This window comes from Mustela nigripes, chromosome 7 (assembly GCF_022355385.1).
Source record: "Mustela nigripes isolate SB6536 chromosome 7, MUSNIG.SB6536, whole genome shotgun sequence".
In the NCBI taxonomy this organism is placed as follows: Eukaryota; Metazoa; Chordata; class Mammalia; order Carnivora; family Mustelidae; genus Mustela; species Mustela nigripes.
In genome coordinates, this window is record NC_081563.1 from 74,253,907 (window position 1) to 74,274,982 (window position 21,076).

The 21,076-nt window shown below is 45.2% G+C and overlaps 1 protein-coding gene across 1 annotated transcript in view; it reads left to right on the top strand.

The window, feature by feature from the left end:
• Nucleotides 1-10,428: 10,428 nt before the first annotated feature.
• The window catches only part of CRACDL (CRACD like), a 132,560-nt gene continuing 121,912 nt past the window's right edge, over nucleotides 10,429-21,076 (top strand). Inside the window, exon 1 of the mRNA XM_059407815.1 lies at nucleotides 10,429-10,612. The gene's annotated coding sequence lies outside the window, so the exon portion shown is untranslated. The remainder of the gene's footprint in view (nucleotides 10,613-21,076) is intronic.

Sequence of the window (21,076 nt, forward strand, 5' to 3'; positions counted from 1 at the left end):
TCTAATTTCTCTGGCTTTATTTTAGATAAATTCTATTGATAGGTCTTCAAATTCACTCATTTTTTCCCACATTGTTTAATCCACTGTTAAGCCCATTTAGTGAACTTTTAATTTCAGATATTGTGTTTTTAACTTTTAAAAGTTATATACAGGGGCACCTGAATGGCTCAGTTGGTTGGGTGACTGCCTTCGGCTCATGTCATGATCCAGGAGTCCTGGGATGGAGTCCCGCACCGGGCTCCCTGCTTGACAAGGAATCTGCTTCTCCCGCTGACATTTGTCCACTTATACTCTCTCTCTCTCATTCTCTCTCTCTCTCAAGTAAATAAATAAAATTAAAAAAAAAATAAATTAAAAAAATAAAAAATAAAATTTATATACACACACCTATAATGAATGGACTAACAGATGGAATAAACAGAAAATAAATAACAAGATGGTAGATCAATCTCTCATCTACCAAGAAGGAATGAAAGTTAGCCTATTAGTCTTCTGCCAGGAACACTGGCATCTGAATGTGAAATAAAATGCATTCTAAATGGTTCCATCTTTTAATTTTACTGATAAGAAAAATAAAATTTAGGAAGTTTTAGAAACTTACCTACAGATAGACAACTACTTCAGGCTGAGCCAAGTCTAGGACCAGAGCTCTTTTTCCAATACTAAAACCACTTATATTTATTTTATCCTTCACAAGAAGAGGTAGCATCTTCTTATGCTTTTTGACCTTGTTTATTATGTTGTGCCACTCATCCTATGGAGAGAGCATTTCCCCCTACTTTTCTTAGGGGAGAATCTTGGAGATTTTTGGAAGGAAGGCATAGTATATCTCCTTGTGTTGTCCCACTGAAGGCCACACATTTGTATCACAAAAAACAAACAAATGGTCATCTGTTTGAGAATTCCCATTCTGCTCTAATCACTTCAATACTAAAGGGCTCGGAAATGGTCTTATGCTTTCAAAGGGGCCTGGGATTGTTGGTGGTTTACTCTTTAATAAGACTCATTTTAATAAGTAATAACAAGGTTGGGTTGAAGTCCTTCAGAATATGAAGAGTAAAGCCATTCATATTGCTCCCAAGACTTTTTCCTTCTTTTTATTTTTCTTTTTTGTGAGGTTACTATCTTTAAGTATATATACATTTGTAGATAAAATAAAAGATAAGGGAGATCATGTGAGGAAATCAAAATAAAATAATTCATCTGATATTAACAATTAAAATGCAAGGATGGGATGGAAAATGATATATTCTTTCAATCCAATGTAAAAGCTGTCATATACAGTCCAACTGTCTGCAGAAATGGGAAGGAAAAGATACAAATTCAACTGCAGAACAAAGCAGTAGTCTTGGATTTACAGCTTTTAAAGTGTCTAAAAATAAGCTGATCATCTAATACCTTTTCCTGAACAGACCAAGGAGGATAATTTTAATTCACTTATTAATTATAAACTGCTGTCTAGCCAGCAGTTCATGGAAAGGCACACTGTCATGTGACTACATCCAATTTTTTCTAGTCCAATCATAATATTTGAGCCCACTGGAAGGAAACAACCAGATTTGCTTTTGGGGGTCTGCCTGTTGATCATGTAGGTTCTTAGATCACTGGTTTAACCACTGGGAGAATATCTAGTTAAAACTCCCAAATGAGGCATGGTCTTCAAATATATAAATTTTGTCTGCAAAATCTTTAAAGAACCCTACTGAAAAGTCCAACATTTCTTCTGCCTGTCCTTCACAAGAGTGATTTTTTTTAAATTAATTTATTTAAATTTAAATAATTTAATTATTTTATATCTTTGTTCCAGTTTTTTAGTTATTGAGTCTGGTCCTTCTTACACCATTGTGCTCAAGGGCAGAAATTTGGGGTGAGCTTTTAAAAACTTTAAGTTTTAAAATTGAGCTATAAAGTCATCTGTGTTGATATAAAATTCACAACTTTTAGATGTCTTTGGAGCACTGAACACTGAAATGTGCTATTTGCACATCATGGCTTAACTAAAAGGACTGCAGAGCCATGTTCTGAGAGGCTCACAAAATCTCATTAGTGACTTTAATCACAGATCTTCCCTCAGCCATAGCCTGTTTGTGTACAAGTAAGCAGGAATGTGTTAGTTTAGCTAAATCTGTTCTCAGGCCACAGGAGGAAGACAAGCCATGGGGTGGCATATGTAGGCTTCAGGCAATCCCAGAGAGAGAAGCCTGGGGGTCAGCTTCACCATATGAAGCTCACACAGCTGACTGGTTTTAAAGTTATGCCCCATGGGCTGGAAAGAAATACACTTGTTTCTACCAAGCACTTGAGTTCAGAACCACCAAATTATCTTAACCCAATTATCAGAATTTCTTCAAAGTCTTTGTAATGGAGAGGAGAGGCAGGACCATACTAAGTGCCTTAGACTCAGACCAGGTTGGGTCTGAATTTGACTTCAATGACTAGCTCTATGAACTTCAGCAATCCTCTGAGTTTCTTTTCTTTTCTTTTTTTTTTTAAAGATTTTATTTATTTATCAGAGAGAGGGAGGGGGAGAGAGCGAGCACAGGCAGACAGAATGGCAAGCAGAGGCAGAGGGAGAAGCAGGCTCCCTGCTGAGCAAGGAGCCTGATGTGGGACTCGATCCCAGGACGCTGGGATCATGACCTGAGCCGAAGGCAGCTGCTTAACCAACTGAGCCACCCAGGCGTCCCTCCTCTGAGTTTCTTAACTCCTGAAATGGAGATATTTATTTTATAGGTGGATTGTGAGTATTAAATAGCAACATATGTCTGAAACTAAAGCTTGATGTATGACCAGCTCATGGAAAAGCAGATTGGGCTCGATGTTGTGGTGGGAAGTTACCAGAGACCTGCACCCCAGCATCTTTTTCCCCAATGCCCTGTCTTATGTTTTTTACCAACAGGCATGCCTTTTCTAGGACTTCTTCTTCCAAATATTTAAAAAAATTACACATACTCTTATTAAATGAAGATATAGACAGAAAAATAGTATGTCAGTACTTGCCATTTACATCTTTGAAAGGACTGGCTTACTACCATGTTGGTTTAAGGCACCTGTAGGACACCTGCAAAATAAGTCTCTGGACTGCAAGAGGATTCTAAGTGCATCAAGAACAAGCTTCACCTACATCATAACTTTGCATAGGGTTGGCACCCCTGTGCAATTTTGCATAGAATGAATGTGGATCAGGCAATAATAAACTTTTCTATAAAAGTACAGTCAACAAAAACTTCCATATACGCATGAAATAAATCAGTCTCATAGACTTTTAGAATGGGAAGAGATCATAGAGATGACTGTGAAATGATTAACAGCTTTTTTGAGAGTTATTATGTCAGTAGATGCCATTCTATTTCTTTTAAGGAAGTCCCCAAATCTATGTAAGGCATCCACAGTCAGTGGATGCCACTTTCCTGTTTTTCCATGGAAGCAATGAAGAAATTATTCCTCATCCTACTTTCATTCTAAACACTATTTTTAGTGTTAGCATTTGCTATGAAAACATTCACTTAGTTCTTTCACCTTGATGTCATATCATTTCACTGATAGAGACAAGGGGTAGCTGTTCCAGCAGTTTCTAGAGGAGAGCATATGTTTTAGGTATCCAACAACTGCCTTATGAGCATGTTTTTGTTCATAAGTCTGTCAAAAATAAGGAAATAATAAGTTGCCCAAATACTGACAACTTTCTCTAATTGGAAAAAAAAAAAACACTCTACATTTGGATTTTTATACTCGTTTATATTATATTTTTATTTATAATCTATCAAATGAATAATGTTGCTAATTTATTCTACTAAGATGATCAGCTTTCGGTCCAAATTTTGTTGGTGATTACCAGAGACTCAGGAAGCTACAGAATGACTGACGGGTGGGCAGGTGCATAATATAAGAGGCAGGTGTGAGGTGTGGCTCCGTCATTGATGTATATATAACCAGTGGCTAGTTGCCCTACGTGATCTCCCAAACAATGAGGCTGAAGCACATGAGCTGTAAGATCCTGGACAGATCTAACCTTGCAAATCTGAATTTCAGTCACGTAGCAAATCGTGCTGGGGAGGCAAGACAAGCTCCAGGAAGCTCCATCTAAATGAAAATCATGAACTGCATTGGGTACTCAGAAACACAGCAGTGTGTTCATTGGCAGAGATTATCACTCTTATTCAGTGCCTTACATTTATACTCCCACATTTGTTCTCCTTGCTTCTAAATTAGTCAGTGTAAAGACTTTTAAAAGATTAGCTGGTTTAAAGCCACATTTGCAAAAAGAGCTATGTGGGCCAGCACATAAATCAGATATATGCTTGTTTTATCTCTCTGCCCAAAAGAAAAGTAGCAGTTTAGACTTTTTCTTCATAAGCTTAAGTTCTCATGTCTCTTATTTAAAATATTCTTCCATATAAACATAAAATGGGGACAGTCGTGGGCATTTTTCCAAAACAAACTTTTAGATTCATACCCAGTCCGGGAAGCTGATACCATTGGACAAACAAATATTTGTTAGGTTAAAATAAGAGTTTTATGGAAAAATTACATTATTAGTGTTAAAAACTAGCATAACTATGATTCTTAGATGTCATAATGAACACTTTTTTTTAAGAGGGAGGAACTAAAAATAAATTTACAAAATTTGGGCAAGTTAAAATCAAAAATGTTTTTGAGTTACCAGAAGATATTGTTATGAACAATCCTGAAAGGTATTTAGATGGCTGCCCAAGGGTCCAAAATTTCAGACTATTTGTCAAAAAAGAAAGTAGGAGGGGTGCCTGGGTGGCTCAGTGGGTTGGGCCTCTGCCTTTGGCTCACGCATGATCTTGGGGTCCTGGGACTGAGCCCCATATTGGGCTCTCTGCTCAGTGGGGAGCCTACTTCCCCCACTCTGCCTGCCTCTCTGCCTACTTGTGATCTCTCTGTGTCAAATAAAGAAATGAAATCTTGAGAAAAAAAAAAAAGATCCACTTTAAAAATTTTTTTAAAAAAAGAAAGTAGGAATGTCTAGATGAGTATCAGCTAAGAGTCTGAATGAATCCCATTACAGCAGTCTGAATAATAACCTCCATTTAAAATATTAAAGTTAGGTACACCTGGATAGCAATCAATTAAGGATTTGACTCTTGGTTTGGGCTCAGGTCGTGATCTCAGGAACATGGGTTTGAGCCCTATTGGGCTCTATGCTCCTCTGCCCCTCCTGCTCCTGCTCTTTCTCTCTCTCTCTTTCTCAAATATATAAGTAATTAAGTAAATAAATAAATATCTTTAAAAATAGAATAAATAAAATATTAAAGTTATTCACCTGGAATTCAGACAAGGCATGTTTAATGGGAACTCTGCTGTAGATGCCATTGAGTAGGGATAGAGAAGTGGAGTTTCCAGGAATAAGGGTAGGGAGTTCCATGATAAATTTTGTATTACTTTCCTATTGTTGCAGTAACAAATTACCATAAATTTAGTGGCTTAAACCAACACTAATTAAAATTTTGGAGGTCAGAACTCTAATATGTGTCTCATTAAGCTAAAATCTAGGTGTCGGAAGGATTTGTGAATCCATTTCATTGTCTTTTTGAGCTTCTAAAATCTACCCACTTTCCTTGACTTGTGGCCCCACCCTATGCCTTCAGAATAAGCAATATTGACTTGAGTCCTTCTCATACTATCATCTCTCTGCTCCCTCTTCCCTTTTTAAGCACCTCCGTGGTTACATTGGGACCACCTGAATAATCCAGCAAAATCTCCCTATTTTAAAGTCAGCTGATTAACAAAACTATTTCCGTTGAAAATTCAAGAAAACTTGAATTTTGTCTGAAGAAGGAAGCAAAATCATCTGTTCAGAAGAGTGTGATGGAGACTGAGAACACATGCTGCATGAGAGCAGTTATGACTAGTTGCTGTGGGGAATGGGGGAAGAAGCTGCCCAGACTCAAATGAAAATAGTGTCTAGTTGAGTCCTTTGGGTCTTCTTCTACCTTCTGACTCAATCAGATTCCTAGACTCATTCATAGCCACCGACTCAGGAATCCCTCCTCTAGATCGCTTCTAAGGATATAATTATAAATGCAGACAAATTATGTACACAGCTATTTGTGAAAGAATGTTTTAGAATACCTTCAAACTGAAAGCAATGCTATAGGGAAATGGTAAAATCAATTGGTATATCCACATAATGGACTACTAGCCAGTTATTAGGATTTATATTTATGGAGACTTGGTTATCCCATGGAATATACTTGTAGTACAATGTAGTTGAACCCAAAGTACAGAACTGAGTACAGAACTCAAAGTTATGTATTTGGCTTCATCTCAACTACGTAGAAGACAAATGAATTTGCAGCCTAACTTCATTGTCTTTTTATGAAAAAACACTGGAAGGAAAAACAAATGGCAATAGTGATTCCTCTGGGGTTGGAATTATTCCTTATTTCTTACTTTATGTATGGTCCTACTTGTTTTTCAGAGAAAGTTTAAAGGTAAGTAAGGCCCAAGTAAGGCTGGAGACTATAACTTTTTGTGGCTTTGGTCTGCATAGTTCTGTGATTTTACTCAGGACCAAGCGATGAGGGCACTGGGAGTACAGAGGAGCAGTTGGGGTGATGTTCATGAGGATCAGGACTGCAAAGGATGGGTGCTATGGAGAGATGACTCTTAGGACAAGAGCGCAAGGAGCAGAAAGCTCCTAGAAGGTGAAATAGCAGTTTGGAAGAGCAAGACCAGGGTAGGGAAGAGTTGGAAAGAGGGAGTGGGCACTATAGACTAATACATCTGAGGTAGATACAGTAATCCAAGGTTGTGACAGTGATGGATTAAGAGATATTTATCAAGCAACTACTATGTAGAAGCACTCTGCTAAGTGCTGGATATGCAACAATCATGCTCAACACAGATAAAGTCTCTGCCCTCTTGAAGTCATGCTCTGATGGGAGCACTCAGTGTGAAACCAAAAATAACCCCCTACAAAGCAGGATATGTATTCTAAAGAGGAGGTGCAAGTGGGAAATACAGGTCAAGAAAAAAGACCAAAGGAAGTGACATTTAAGCTTAAAACCTGAAGGATATGTCGTTTGCATAAGAGGAAGTTAGCAAGATGAAGTCAGGTGAGGATAAGGTGACGGGCAGAAACAAAGTATTCCAGGAGAGGGGGCTGCTCAGGCAAGGGCACCAGGGCAGGAAAGAAGATGGAGTGTTTAGTAACTGGAAGAAGGCCAGTCTGGTGTGCAGTGAGTGGATGGTGGTACTGAAAGAAGCCCATGAAAGAGCCTGGCGAGGAACAGATCAGGCTCCCGTTAAGGGATTTGGATTTTCTCCTAATTGGATGAAAACCAACGGAAGGGCTTTGAAAGAGGGAAATGACATGATCATTCATATTACTAGAGGAGGTTGGGAGGGACTGTGGCTGGATCTGAATACTGTTGGATAGCCAGCTTATGGAAAAAGTCCCTCAGGAATAGGGTTCATGTGCCTTCTGACTCTGACACTGTTCAATCTGACCTCTCTCACTAAGGCTCACCTGGGCAAAAGAAGGATGGCCTTGCTCTTTTTTAGGTAGTTCCTGGCTGATCCTTCATTTCAATTCTCTACCTAGGTAGGGATGCCTGTGCCTACGGGGTCTATTTTTGGAACCCAGAGAGAGGCAGTTTGTGTGTCTAATGAGGACCCAAGAGCAGAATCCTTGGATAAAAACACTGAACTTAAATACTCTGGTTTTCTGATATCCCAAAGGATTCCTCTTCCTGAGTGTGGGAAGGGCCACTTCTCCTTTCTTTTCTAAGCTGAAAAGCAGTTTTGAGTTTGCGGAATCAGTTGCCACTTTTAGAAAGGCAGCCTGTTCAGTGCCGAAGCGTGCAGACTGGGGGTTCTGCCACTACTTCCTGCATGACTGTGCACACATTACTTGCCATTTTCATGCCTGAGTTTTCTCATCCACAACATGGAGATAATAAAAGAACCTCATCTGGAGAACAGGGGTAATGCCTGATCTTAGCTCAGCGTTCTTCTAGGGACTGAATGATTTAAATGAGCGATTAATTGTAAATGGCTTAGAACAGTGCCTAGCATTTGATAAAAATGTGTTCCCAGATGAAGTGCAATATACTTAGAAACAGCAGAGTCTTCTTTCTTTTGCTGTATCAGTGAGGTTCTCAGGGATAGCTGTGAGGTTTTCTGGAGCCCGGGGGAGGGAGGGGTGGAAAAAAGAAACCCCTGCTCTTAACTTTATGGTGGTCGGTGCAGGCTTCCAGAAACTACATGGTTCTCTGTTTCCTTTGAACCTTTAGCAAAGCCTTGCTAACCTTTTATCCTTTTCTCAATCCAGCTTCAAGGTTTGGTCCAAGAAACATTAAGAAGGGAAAGAGCTCTCTTGAGCCACATGGCAGGGCCGTGGGGACTGGAGGACTCAGCAAGAAGATGGAAGTGACTGTGAAGCGGGGGGGCATTTTTAAATGGACCTGCTCTACCAGGTGCCAGATAATTTCCCATTTTCCTAATGTATTCACATAGTTCCCTACCACTTTCTATTTTGGGTATTGACACTATGTTCTTTCTCAGCCTTAGCTAATCACCAAGAACTTTGGTTTTTGTTCTCTCAAAACCGCCAGTAACTTTAAAAGCCACCCACAGCACACACAAATAAAGCCAGAGGCTTAAGATATTCTGGAACAAATAAAATTCTTAGGTGAAAAGGTGACTTATAAAGTCAAAAAATATTTAGTAGTTACAACAACAACAAAAAATGTGATTTCTGAATAGCAAGAAGTGGAGACTCAAGGTGAGAGAAGAGAGTGTGGATTTGCTTGTAGTTGTCGTTTAGTTTGAGGATTTTGAAAATAGAAAACACACCTAACAAAGTCATTGTCTCTAAGAATGATGAGTCACCTGTCCATTTCAAATGCAGGTTATTAACTTGGGGGCTGTAGACTGATTCCCTATATAAATTTACTCCTTTCATGAAAGGAATTTATAAACTCTTAACCATCAAAGGGGGCTTTTAAGTGAACAGGTTGTGCCAAATGGGCATTTAAAAATTGTAAAGGAAACTTCTGTTTATATGCTCAAGTAAATGAGATCTGTCTTTAGCCTTTTTTCCCCATGCCTCAGATTATTCTATTTAGGATTTTGATCCTGTCTGAAGCCAGAGGTGGAGAAAGTCCCTTCCAGGGTTCTACCCAGGTTCTGGGGCAGATAGTTATGCAAATGTTGGCTTCTCCCTATCCTCAGTTCTCTGCAGGGAGAAATCATCAGACCCACCATCCTAGGATGTGGTGCACATTCTGGGTGGTCCCCACATAACACCACCGATGTCGCTGATAATCCGGACGTCGGGTAACACTCTCTGACATTAGCTTTATCTCTTCTAGCTGAAGCGTGAAATTTTCTCGCGTGTAAGCTGTCGTGGCTTCTGTCTCTGCGGGGACGCAGCTCACGTTCATCTTCCCTCCCTGCCGGAAAAGCTCCTTGCTCTTGGGGGCACATAGTCCTGGGCTGTGCAATCAGCCAACCAAAGCTTCCCTGAGGACTCTCCAGCTGATGAGCTGAGCGACCACCTGAGGCCAGTAAGTTTCCTAAGACGATTTTCTTAAAAAATCTGTCTTTAAAAGAAAATAAAAAGGGGGGGGGCAGCGAGCCTGAGAAGTCTTCGGCAGCCTTTCTTCCCACACTTGTGGTATCACAGCAATGATTCACCTCAACACAGGGCGGCAGCTTCCCTAATTAGCCTGGAGACGCTCCGGACCCACACGGTTATTAAAAACAACAACAACAACAACAAAAACTTTTACTTTTATTCAAACGCACACTTCCCACCCACTGCGCCCACTCCCTTCGGCCCCGGGTTCTGGGGCCGCCTGCTTTGCGAGGCGGATCCGGAGCGCCCCAGGCCCCGCACCGTCGCCCGCCAAGCCCCCTGGTGACCTGGAAGGTTGAGCCTGGAGTCGGGCCGAATCTCTCCCCTCCAAAGAGCGCCGGGCCGCCGGGGCGTGGACTCCTTGTCCTCCAGGCCCGTCGGGGTCGCTGGTGGACCCCGACCTCGCCAAGGTAGGGTGGCCTGGCTGGGAACCCCGACAGCGCCTCCGCGCAGGCCGGCCGAAGGAGGGCGGCGGGAGCAGCCTCAGGGTGGGGAGTGGTCCCGGCCGGGCGCTGGGGGACAGCGAGGGCCCGCCGGCGTCTTTCCCCACTAGCAGTTGGCCGTGACACGGCCGGCGAGGCGACTCGGCGGCGGCGGCGGCGGCGGCGGCGGCGGCTGCAGAAGCGGCGCGCCGCGGGGGAGGTGCGCGCGGCGGCCACGGGCGAGCGGAGCGGAGCGGCGCGGCGTCCGCCCCCGCCGAGCCGAGCCGAGCCGAGCCGAGCCGGCGCGCCCGCAGCTGGGAGCGCGCGCCGAAGCAGGCAGAGGGCGGTCCGCGCGAGGGTCGCGCCCGCGCCCCGCTCTCCGGCTCCGGCCCGGGACTGTGGCGAGGCCAGCGGCCACCTGCTGCGTCGCGCCGCGGGCCTCAGCGTTCCGGCGCGGGCGACTGAGAGGTTCCGGGCGGGGTCCGCCGGGCGCGCGCGCTCACGGCAGAAGCCTACCCCGTACCCTGCGGACGGTGTCCCTCCTGCGCTTCGCCGAGCCCGCGCCAAGCTCCTGCGCCAGGTACCGGGGTGGTTCGAAGCGGGTTGGCGGCGAAGCGTACGTGGGCCGACGACCGGGTGGCGCGGGGAGACCCGGGCGGGAGCGGCGCAGACCGAGTCGCGCGCGCCCCGACGTCGGGCCAGGTGTGGGACAGCCAGCACGGAGCCCACTCGGCCAGGTGCCCCTCGGACCGGGGGTTGGGGGCGCGATTCCCGCGGCCGCCTCTTGGGGCAGGGCGGGCACCGGCCCAGGGGAGCAGACGCGCTCACCCAAGTGCCCGAAGTTTTCCTTTGCTCACTTTGCTGGACTTAACTTTGAATTGTGAGGTGAAGCTTTTCAAGCTTTAAGAAAATACAGGAACAGGAAGACGGTCTTGCCGGGTTTGAACTGTTAGTGTACGAAGTATTTGTGCCTGCTGTCTCTAAAGGCCATTGCAGGAGAGATTAGTGGACAAATTCATTAACTTTCTTACGCTCTAGTTAATGGTTTGTTTGTAAATGGGTTTTAGGCTTCTATTACAAGCTACCAGTAAGCGATTTGGGGTTTGATCTAAGAAATATTCAAATTATGGGGTGTGATTTTTTTTAAATCATAGTTGACATGCAATGTTATATTTCATAGTTGGCATGCAATGTTATATTAGTTTCCAGTGTACAACATAGTGATTCGACAGTTGTGTATGTTATGCAATGCTCCTCACAGTGTTCAAATTTTAATCGATAAAATAGATCTTGAACAGATGCTTGATATCAGGTAGGGCTTTAATTTGAGGTTAACAAGTGATCCGAGCATAGGTAGTTACTCAAAGGAGCTAACATTTGGCTTTTGAAATGCAAGGAAAAAGGAATGCCACCGTTTGAATTGGACCTGTGTAGGTACAGGCTGACAGCTGGCATCGTGTCACTGTTGAACACTTAATTTTGAGCCAGGAAATTTATCAAGTGGGAGACAAGCAGCTGTGTGATCTTTCAGAGCCCACCCCATACCTTCTCAAGCTGGTATCTTAAAATATCCTACTCTCTTATTCAAGCCTGCAAGCTTCCTTCATTTACATAACACATGCTGGGGACCACGGAATAAATCTCTTAAGACCTCTGGTCTTCAACCTGGAACTCAGCAACCCCCCCCCCCTCACCTGGATTTATGGAGCATGATGGTCACTCATAAGAGCCCTTTGAGATTATTAAATAGTGAGGGGAAGCATCTGGAGAGGGCCCCTGCAGTGGTATCTGGGATCCCTGTCTTTGGGGGCTGGTGGAGAAGGGTTGAAGTGGCTGGTTTCCTGGCTCTGCCCTAGTGCTGTGCTGAGCCATGTTGGAGCCTGAGGCAAAAGGAAAAATCACTAATGTGAATCCTGTCTTTATTCAAAATTGTGATATTTAGAACAATGTAGATTTTGTGTTCATTTGATGTTTTAAAACATTGCATTAAAATGTTTCACCTTAGGGAGTTTTTTGGTATCCCCCCTAAATATTGTGCCTGAGGTGCATGACTCACTTTCCTCACTCTAGTTCTAGACTTGCCTGTGAGTCCAGTTTCTTAACCTCTGTAAGCATCAGTTTCCTCCTTTATAAAATTTTTTAAAAAGTGGACCCTCCAGGGGCACCTGGGTGGCTCAGTGGGTTAAGCCGCTGCCTTCGGCTCGGGTCATGATCTCAGGGTCCTGGGATCGAGTCCCGTGTCGGGCTCTCTGCTCAGTGGGGAGCGTGCTTCCTCCTCTCTCTCTCTCTGCCTGCCTCTCTGCCTACTTGTGATCTCTCTCTGTCAAGTGAATAAATAAAATCTTTAAAAAAAAGAAAAAAAGTGGACCCTCCATAGATGATGCACAGCTTACGCACGACATGGGGCTGTTGCATAGGACTAGCCATGGAGGGACAGTGACGGGTGGCTGTTCTATTCGTATGGCCCCTCAGCCTGCTCATTTGAGCTAGTCACTGAATCCTGCTGAGTCTCAGTTTGCCGTTCTGCAAAATGGGAGTAATAATAGCCAGCTCACAGGGATGCTGGCGGGGTTCAATGAGAATGTGTGTGAAGGCACTGGCCCTCCTGGAGGGTAAGTTTTCTGTGATGGCTTGGGGGCCTGGATTTTCCTTGCAAGCTTGAAACCACTTGCTTTTCCTGTGGAGGTTGTGCCTTGCCATACACAGACACTCTTAAATTCTGCTTGTGTTGTACGAAGACCCTTCAGAAGCAGCTGAACCAAAGTAGAAATGTTTCCTGTTGAGGGTTTATTTTGGAGTGGTGAAGTTCACCAGCCGCAGGTCATACTATGCAAAACATTTTATAAGTGAACTTAATTTTGCTACTGCAAACAAAATGACTTTGGTTCCCTTTTGGTATATTTAGTCCTCATTCATGATTGTAATTTTCTTGAGCCCAAGTCAAGTAGTATTATCTCAGTCACTATCTAGCTTAAAACAGCTTGTCCCTTGGGAGTCAGTGTCTCAGTCTGTGTTGGTTACCCTTGGGGGCCCCTTCTCCCCACAGGTGGTCTCTGGTCACCAGGAGAAGGTTGTAGTCACATCAGGGTGTGTGGGAGAGAGGCCTCTTGCCAGTCATCTGGTCCTCTTGCTGTCCTCTGGGGAGTTTCTCCTCCTCACAACTGGGCCTCCTTTCCCTGTGTAGTTTTTTTTTTGTTTTGTTTTGTTTTGTTTTGTTTTTAAGATTTTTATTTATTTATTTAGCAGACAGAGATCACAGGTGGGCAGAGAGGCAGACAGAGAGAGAGATGAGGAAGAAGGCTTCCTGGCGAGCAGAGAGCCCGACGCGGGGCTCAATCCCAGGACCCCAGGATCACAACCCAAGGCGAAGGCAGAGGCTTTAACCCACTGAGCCACCCAGGCACTCCTCCTTTCCCTGTTTGTAGAGGATGGTCCGGCTGGGTTTCCCTGGGCTAAGCCACAGCTGGGACCTGGTTCCTGCATCTGGCCTGGAGCTCTGCACACTCTGGTTCTCTTCGAGGTCTCTCCTGGGCACATGAGAACCTGCCCAAGTTGGGAGGCACTATATGCTAGGCTTCCATTTCCACTGTCCCAAGCTGTCCCCAGTGTTCCCAGTAGGAAGCAGGATGAAAACTTCCCATGCTTTCTGTGTCCCCCTCAGCCTACAAGAGATTTTTCTTCCCTTACTACCCCTTCTCCTCTGGGCAAGGTGCACAGGAAGGGGGGAGAGGGGACTCTGTCCCTCCAGGTTCCTCTTTTCTCCGTACCAGTAGAGCTTTTTAAAAAAAAAAAATTTAAAGATTTTATTTTTAAGTAATCTCTGCACGCAATGTGGGGCTCAAACTTACCACCCTGAGATCAAGAATTACATGCTCCTCCACTGACGGAGCCAGCCAGGTTCCCCGAGAGCTTTTTTCTTTCTTTCTTTCTTTCTTTCTTTCTTTCTTTCTTTCTTTCTTTCTTTCTTTCTTTCTTTTTTAACTTGTGGGGCTGGTCTTCATTAGGTCATACCTTCTATCATCTCTTCATTATAGCTTAGAATAAAACTTTGGGATCAACCCTTCCAAGCTCTCCTCTTGATATGCAGAGGGAATTAAAACATCTTTTTCTATTACTCCCCCCCCCCCCCCTTCCCTGGGAAAAATCAGATGCATCCTGGTGGGTGTGGGAAGGAGTCAGGAAGGAACAAACTGGGAAAATAGAGAAGTTGTTCCCTTCCTCTCCCCCTTCTTCATCTTTCTGGCAGGCTGACCTGGGTTATGTGTGCTGGACTTCCTAATATGTGAAAGCTCTAGGACCCACTGGAGATGCCAGTGACAGGCTGGGAGGAAATGGGGAAAGAGCAGCTTTGAAGATTTGGTGGTGGGTGGGAGAAGAGACTAGCTTTTGGCTTGCGCATTACCTAGTCCAGCCCAGTGAACCAGTTTCCTGTGGATTAGTGTCTTTCAAACTACCCCCCCCATTTATGTTGCTGTTTCTTCGTCATCAGAATGATGTGCCGTGTACTTGGCATTTACTAAAAGCATAGGAGAAATACAGTAAAATCCAAGTCAAAATTAGTTGCTTCTTCAGGAATTATTTGGAGAATAAGATTAGCCTTTAGGAAGCCTAAACCTATAAAGCTAAGCTCTGGGTTTTGTTCAAGTTCGGTGGAAGGTGAAGTAATCAGGAAAGGCTTCTTGGAGGAGGTGACCTTAAGTAACATTAAGACTTAGCCACACATGGGGACCCTGGGTGTCTCAGTCAGTTAAGTGGCTGCCTTGGACTCAGGTCATGATCCTGGAGTCCCTAGATTAAGCTCTGCATCAGGCTGCCTGCTCAGCAGGGTGTCTCTTTCTCCCTCTGCCCTTCACCCCGCTCATGCTGTCTTTCTCTCTCTTTCCGTGTCTAATTGATAAATAAAATCTTAAAAAAAAAAAAAAGATTTAGCTACATGGATATGAGATTAAAGAGAACTTTCCATGAGAAGTTCTTGAGTACCTAGAGACAGAAAGGCTTTCCACCCCTGGGATCCACTTGTGGCTTGACCCTTCCTGGGGTCATGCTTATCGCTTTTGTTGTCTAGGTACCTGTAAACACTTGCATAGTTACTGTCATTTGTAGGTAAGACAAGAGGAAAGGGTGGCATTCAAAGTTCCTTGTGTTTTCTCTACACAGTGGAAATCAGAGGAGTTTCCAACTAACCCTGTTTTCTTAGATAGATATTTATATGTAGAAAATACTTTTAAACTTTTAGGTCAGGTCAGTGGTCCTTGAGACCCATTTGTAATTCTGAGGAATTACCTGAGAATTCTTTGTATTGCTATCACCTAGAATTCTGAGCTCAGCAGATCACGAACCAGAAGATGCCATAGGAATTTAGTGGCTATTTGACATGAGACAGGTGTCAATTAGCCACCCTCCTCACTGGTGTCAGCCCCTGACTCCATGCAGACCTTTGCATTGTTCCTGTGCACATTCCTGGGAGGAAGCACTTTCGTGTATTTTCCTTCTGATTAAGGTATCTGTGAAAAGAAATTACCAAAGCTCCTTTTGAAAGGTAAGGAGTAGAAAGTTTTCTCAAGCCTCTTCCTGGCCCTGGTGAGTGAGGCCCATTTGTAAACATATGAAGTTTGAGAACTTCCAGAATACTTGGCCTCACCTCTGAGGTCCATACACCAGTCTTTCTGGTTTCTGCCCACCCCACCACCCCATAAATTCTCAGGTCTGTGGGAGGCAATAGAAGCTTTAACTGTGGTGTGCAAGTTTCCCAAGAAACTGCTCTCAGAACAGCCGTCCTGAATGTGGGATATGAAAATGTCAGAGGACTTTTGCTTTCTTAAAGCACATGGTCCAGACAAGGGTCACAGTCAGGGCTCTGGTCTCAGCTATGCCATGAAGAGTCCCTGCAACCTCGGGCATCCCAAGAATGGGGTGGGGGGTGATACACACACATACACACACACAAGCATCACTTGAGGTACTGTATCAGCAGAAGAAATGTTTCATAAATTATTCATGACTCTTATTCTTCCATTATCTTTTTTTAAGAAGGTACAAGGACACTTATTGTACTTCCCAGTTAGAACCCCCTAATAAGTACCCTAAAGCAATAAAGGGTCCTCCTGCATCCAAGACCTGATGGCATTGAAGGAAGATGGGCATATCTGCCGAGTGCGTCTGAGCAGAGCTGGTGGTAGATGGCACGTGGGAAGCATGCAGTGAGGAGGAAGGGGAAAGGGACGCGGAAGGTAGCACAGGTAGGAGAGGGTGTGAGCTGGTGGAGCCTCAGCGCTGGAGTCCTGGGGTACTCCATGTTCACATGTTCCATCCCTCTCTGAAGCCTTAGCTTGCCCTGCTCATGTGTGGTTAAAGTAGCGGAGTTCAGGTACTAGCAGCAGGTTGGCAAACGGGAGGTGCCCTGGGCCAATTGTCTGTCTGTGTCTCTCTCTTTCTCTCTCTCTCTCTCACACACACACACACGCTTGTTCTAGTGGCAAGACATAGGGACGAATCTGCCCTGCCACATCTGTGGCTCTCTGCTGCTGGTGGTATGGGTCATGCCATGAGCTGCTCGGAAGCTCCATCCCCTCTCTGCACCTGCTGTTCCCACCTGGTTTTAGTACCCCATTCCTCGTCCCAACGTGTGTTCCATCATCTCGCTTTAATACCTTAATTACTCATCTTTCTTTCTTCCTCTCCCCAAGAAGTGGCAGCAAGAACGTTTCTGTGGGTCCTTTTCTGTGTGGAGGGTTTAGGACTTGGAAGCCGCGAGTGCCAACTCCACTAATGGAAGCGAGGAGGAGGATGGGGTTTGTTGGTGGGTCAGACCCATGCACTTGACGTCAGAATCACTCGGTCAGGCTGCTTCACCTGGTGATTCACTTTGCAAACTGGGGTTGCTTCCACAGTGATCTGAAGCAGTCACAAATGTTTGGATGGTTGCTGGGGGTCAGCTGCATGCTCCACTGGAAACAGATCTCTAAATCACTGTGTAGTAGCATCTCCAGTATGCTGTCTGGGTCAGACAGGTGCTTGAAGTACAAACACAGAACATTTTGCAGATTTGAGTCTCTGTTTTCTGAGGCTTGGCCCATACCATCTTGTTTCCCTCATGGCTTCATGAGCAAAGATGATTCTTTCAGTTGAGGTGTTCAGGTAAGTGAGGCTTCCCCAGCACCAGGTTTAGAACCGAAATCACTGGGTATGTTTCGTGGGTCCTGAGGCATTCAGGGGCATCTCTTGGTGGTGAAGGAATAACTGCACACAGGACTCAGCCAGGTCAGCAAGCAGGGAAGGCCTAGAAGGCAGCAAACTTGGCGTGAAGCAGGCCTGCCAGCTGTCTGGAGTGCCGACCAGACTTGTGATTTGGCTCGTCACAGTCAGGCTGCTCTTTGGCTGCTCCCTCAAGTGGCACAAGGCCAGGAGCTACCCAACACGCGTCTCCACCACCCAGTGAACCCCAGGGGTGGAACATGAGGGGGCGTCTTGATAGGTTTGAGCGCGTATCCCTCCAAACTTCTGTCTATGCTATGTTGAGTGTGTGTGTGTGTGTGTGTGTGTGTGTGCACACGCACAAAAGTATATCTTTGATACAAAGAAGTAATGTCTGTATTGTTTTGTGCTGCTTTTTCAGAATTAGTAGTATGTGTTGAGTCTCTTTGTCACATCGTTAGATGTTTTTCCTTCACATCATCTATGAGGAAGTCGCCTTGCATGGGTAGCCCCAGCTTACTTATCCAAGTCCTCTGTTGGATGGATGTTTACTTGGGTTATTTTCAACCTTTTTTCTCTTAGTAACAGCAGGACAATGAACATCCTTGTCCACGCTCTTTAGCACATTTGTCTGGTTGGGTCCTTCCAAGTACTAGCTCATACGTAGATTTCCTGTGTATGTACCTATCTCCTCCTTTGATATGTCCTGCCTGGAATGATCTTTCTTCACACTAAAGGTTTATTTATTTATTTATTTTTGGTCATCTTGGTCAACAGTGGTTTATTTTTTTTTTTTTTAAGATTTATTTATTTATTTGACAGAGAGAGATCACAAGCAGGCAGAGAGGCAGGCAGAGAGAGAGGAGGAAGCAGGCTCCCTGCTGAGCAGAGAGCCCGATGCGGGACTCGATCCCAGGACCCTGAGACCACGACCTGAGCCGAAGGCAGCGGCTTAACCCACTGAGCCACCCAGGCGCCCGGTCAACAGTGGTTTAGCATCTGTGTTATTCAGGACTTGCTCTAGTTAGTTTAGGCAGAAGAAGATTTAATGCAGGAAATTCAGGGCTGACAGAATTGTTAGAGGCTTGGCCCTTGGCCAGACCAGCAAGAGTGACCCCCAAACCCCCTCCCAAACCAGACCTGTTCCACAGAGTTCCCTCCTTCTACTCCGTGGATATCCATGAAGTGGGGGAAGAGGCTCTGGGACTTTCACCACTCACCCCCACCGCAATTCTCCCATGGGAAAACCTGATGCCTCTATGTTAGCAGAGATGCACAGTAAACTACTCCATGTGGGGGGCCTGGCAGGCAGGGAGGCTAGGAAGTGTGGTCCTTGGTTTTCTAGCCTCCAGCAGGCTATATTATAAGCCGGATGGTGTCCATGGCATCTCAGCCTTTATTTGTTTTTCTAATGTTGAGCCTTTAATATCATATTTGATGCAGGCAGAGGTGAGAGATTCATAGACTGTAGCCACAGGCACAGTGGGCCTGGCCCCTGTCTCACAGAATCCATCATTCTTCTCTCACAGAAGGCCCAGAATCTTTGACAGATAAGGTTTTCATTTCAGTCCCTGCTGACATGAGCCCCAGCCTCCTTCCTGCTCTTTCTCAGAAACCAGATTAGAAGCTTCCACGGCCTGAGCTTTGTTCAAAATAGGGGGCAAAACAGCATGAAGCCACATACAAATAGTTCCTGCGCACTTGCCTGGTCCATAGACCACGTAGTTCAGAATCGGATCCCCAGAGTCCTGCCTCAGTAGGAGGGGCATGGGCTGTCTAGTTGTTTTCTTTCGGCACTGGAGACTCTTCACTCTCTCCACTCCTTTCCTGGCGGTGTCACGTTCATGCTCAACAGCCCTCAGTTATTAGGCATGGGGAGGAAACACGAGTTAACATGCTGCTAAGTTAAGAGCCAGGTTGGTTGGTTGGTTTTTTCATGAGCCATAACTGATTAACAGCCAGTTGTTGAACTATATTTCTCTTTGCCTCTTCAAACAGGCTTTTTTGCATAATCACTATGAATTCAGGTGTTTGTAGGGTGCCAGGACCCCCTCTTGAGTGGATTTCTGTATTTTCAGTTGTTCAAGAAAAGCATTACTAAAGCATGGTTCCAGGAAAGACTGTGTCTTTAGCGACTCCGAGCCACTTGGTGGGCCTGGGTATTCTGGTGACTGATGGTGCACACCTTTCTGGCCCTAAATGGGCCCTCTCCCACTTATAGTCAGAGAGGGACTATTTAAAGTAAAGCTGGTGGCCCCTGACTCGAAGCCTCACAGTGGATGCTGGGCTTGAGGAGAGAAGAGCCCACCCTCCAACTCAAGGTGGGGTGTGACAGCCCTTGGGACTGCCCCGGGGAGGGCCTAGTGGATCAGGTGTTAGAAACCCATCCAAGAAATCCATATCTTTTGAAAAGGGGAAAGTAATAGCCACTCCATATATCCCAAGTGATCCACCTTGGATTTCTACAGCACCTTCCTTCTAGGAATTAAAAATAGGACTTAACTTATATTTAATCCTGTTTCTCTTTCTTTAATTTGGGGGGGTTGTACCCTGACTGTATATTATGAAGTAAACCAGAATAACAATTTTACCAGCAACAGATGTTTCTCTGTCAGTTCCTCCAACTATATAAAATGAGATTCTGAGGGGTGGGGTGGGCATGTAAACACTGGATGATCCAGGCTGCCTGTTGCATAATCCCACACACTCCTCCACTCCGCCACCGATCTTATAAAGTAGTAAAGTGTGAGTATGGGCGTATAAGAAGAGTCCCTTTCCAGCCCAGAGTCAGTGATGTCAGAGCCAGTCACTAGATTTACTACCTGTTGAAGGCCAGTGTTTCACCTTCTCTCACGGAAGACTTACAGTCACCCTGTGCCTCTTATAAATAAGGAAGCTAGGGCCCAGAGAAGTGAAGTACCTTGGCCAAGGTCCCTCAGCTAGTGAGTGAAAGAGTTGTGAACTCAGCTTCCACCCACCCCATTTCTCTGAGAAGATGATTTCCCCTTGAAAACCACCCAGGCACTCACCCCTCCGCTTGCACAAGTGCTGTGTGGTTGTTGGCTCTGTTGCTGTTAGCTCGAGCTCATACCAGTTAGCAAACACACCCAGGTGCTGTCATGGTTGCTTCACCACTTTCTGTTCTTATCCCCATTTTACAGAGGAGCAAACTGAGGCACACACAGGTTATAGGACTTACCTAAATTACCAGTACACAGTGGAGCAGGGATTTGAATCCAGTGTCTTTTCTCTCCTTTTTTTAAACCTGTCTTGAACGGTTAACTTGGCAATGGCAGAGAATTATGTTTATAACCACCACCCCACAGGGTTTTACTTATTGAGTGAACACTCTTGTCAAATTATTCCCTTGGGTGTGCACAGGGCCTGGGGCATGAGAGGGGCTCCTTATTCCCTGGGCAACTTCCTGCTGAGCCACCTCCCTGACTTACCACCCACAACTGGAGTCTACATGGAGACCCTTCTTCCCTCCCACCTCTCCTGGCCAGCCTGCAGCAGCTTTTGCAGGAAAGGAGAGGAGAGGAAGGTCACAGGTAGAGGTGGCAGGTGGAAGGGGACGGCTGGGGCCTGGGCTGATCACAACCTGGCAGGTCCCTGGCTGTTTGGGTCACCTTGAGCACAGCCTTGGGCTCCTTTTCCTCCTGCACACACTGGGAGATTGAGATACATGCTTCCCAGAGGTGTTGGGAGAAGTGAGAGCAATAGTTCATGTGGAAATGGCAGATACACTGTAACCAGTGGACAAGAGTGAGTTAGAAATGACATTTTCTATTAATTAAGCCCTTTATATTTCTAGTTAGAATAAGGCCTTGTGACTGGGGGCTCTGGGCAC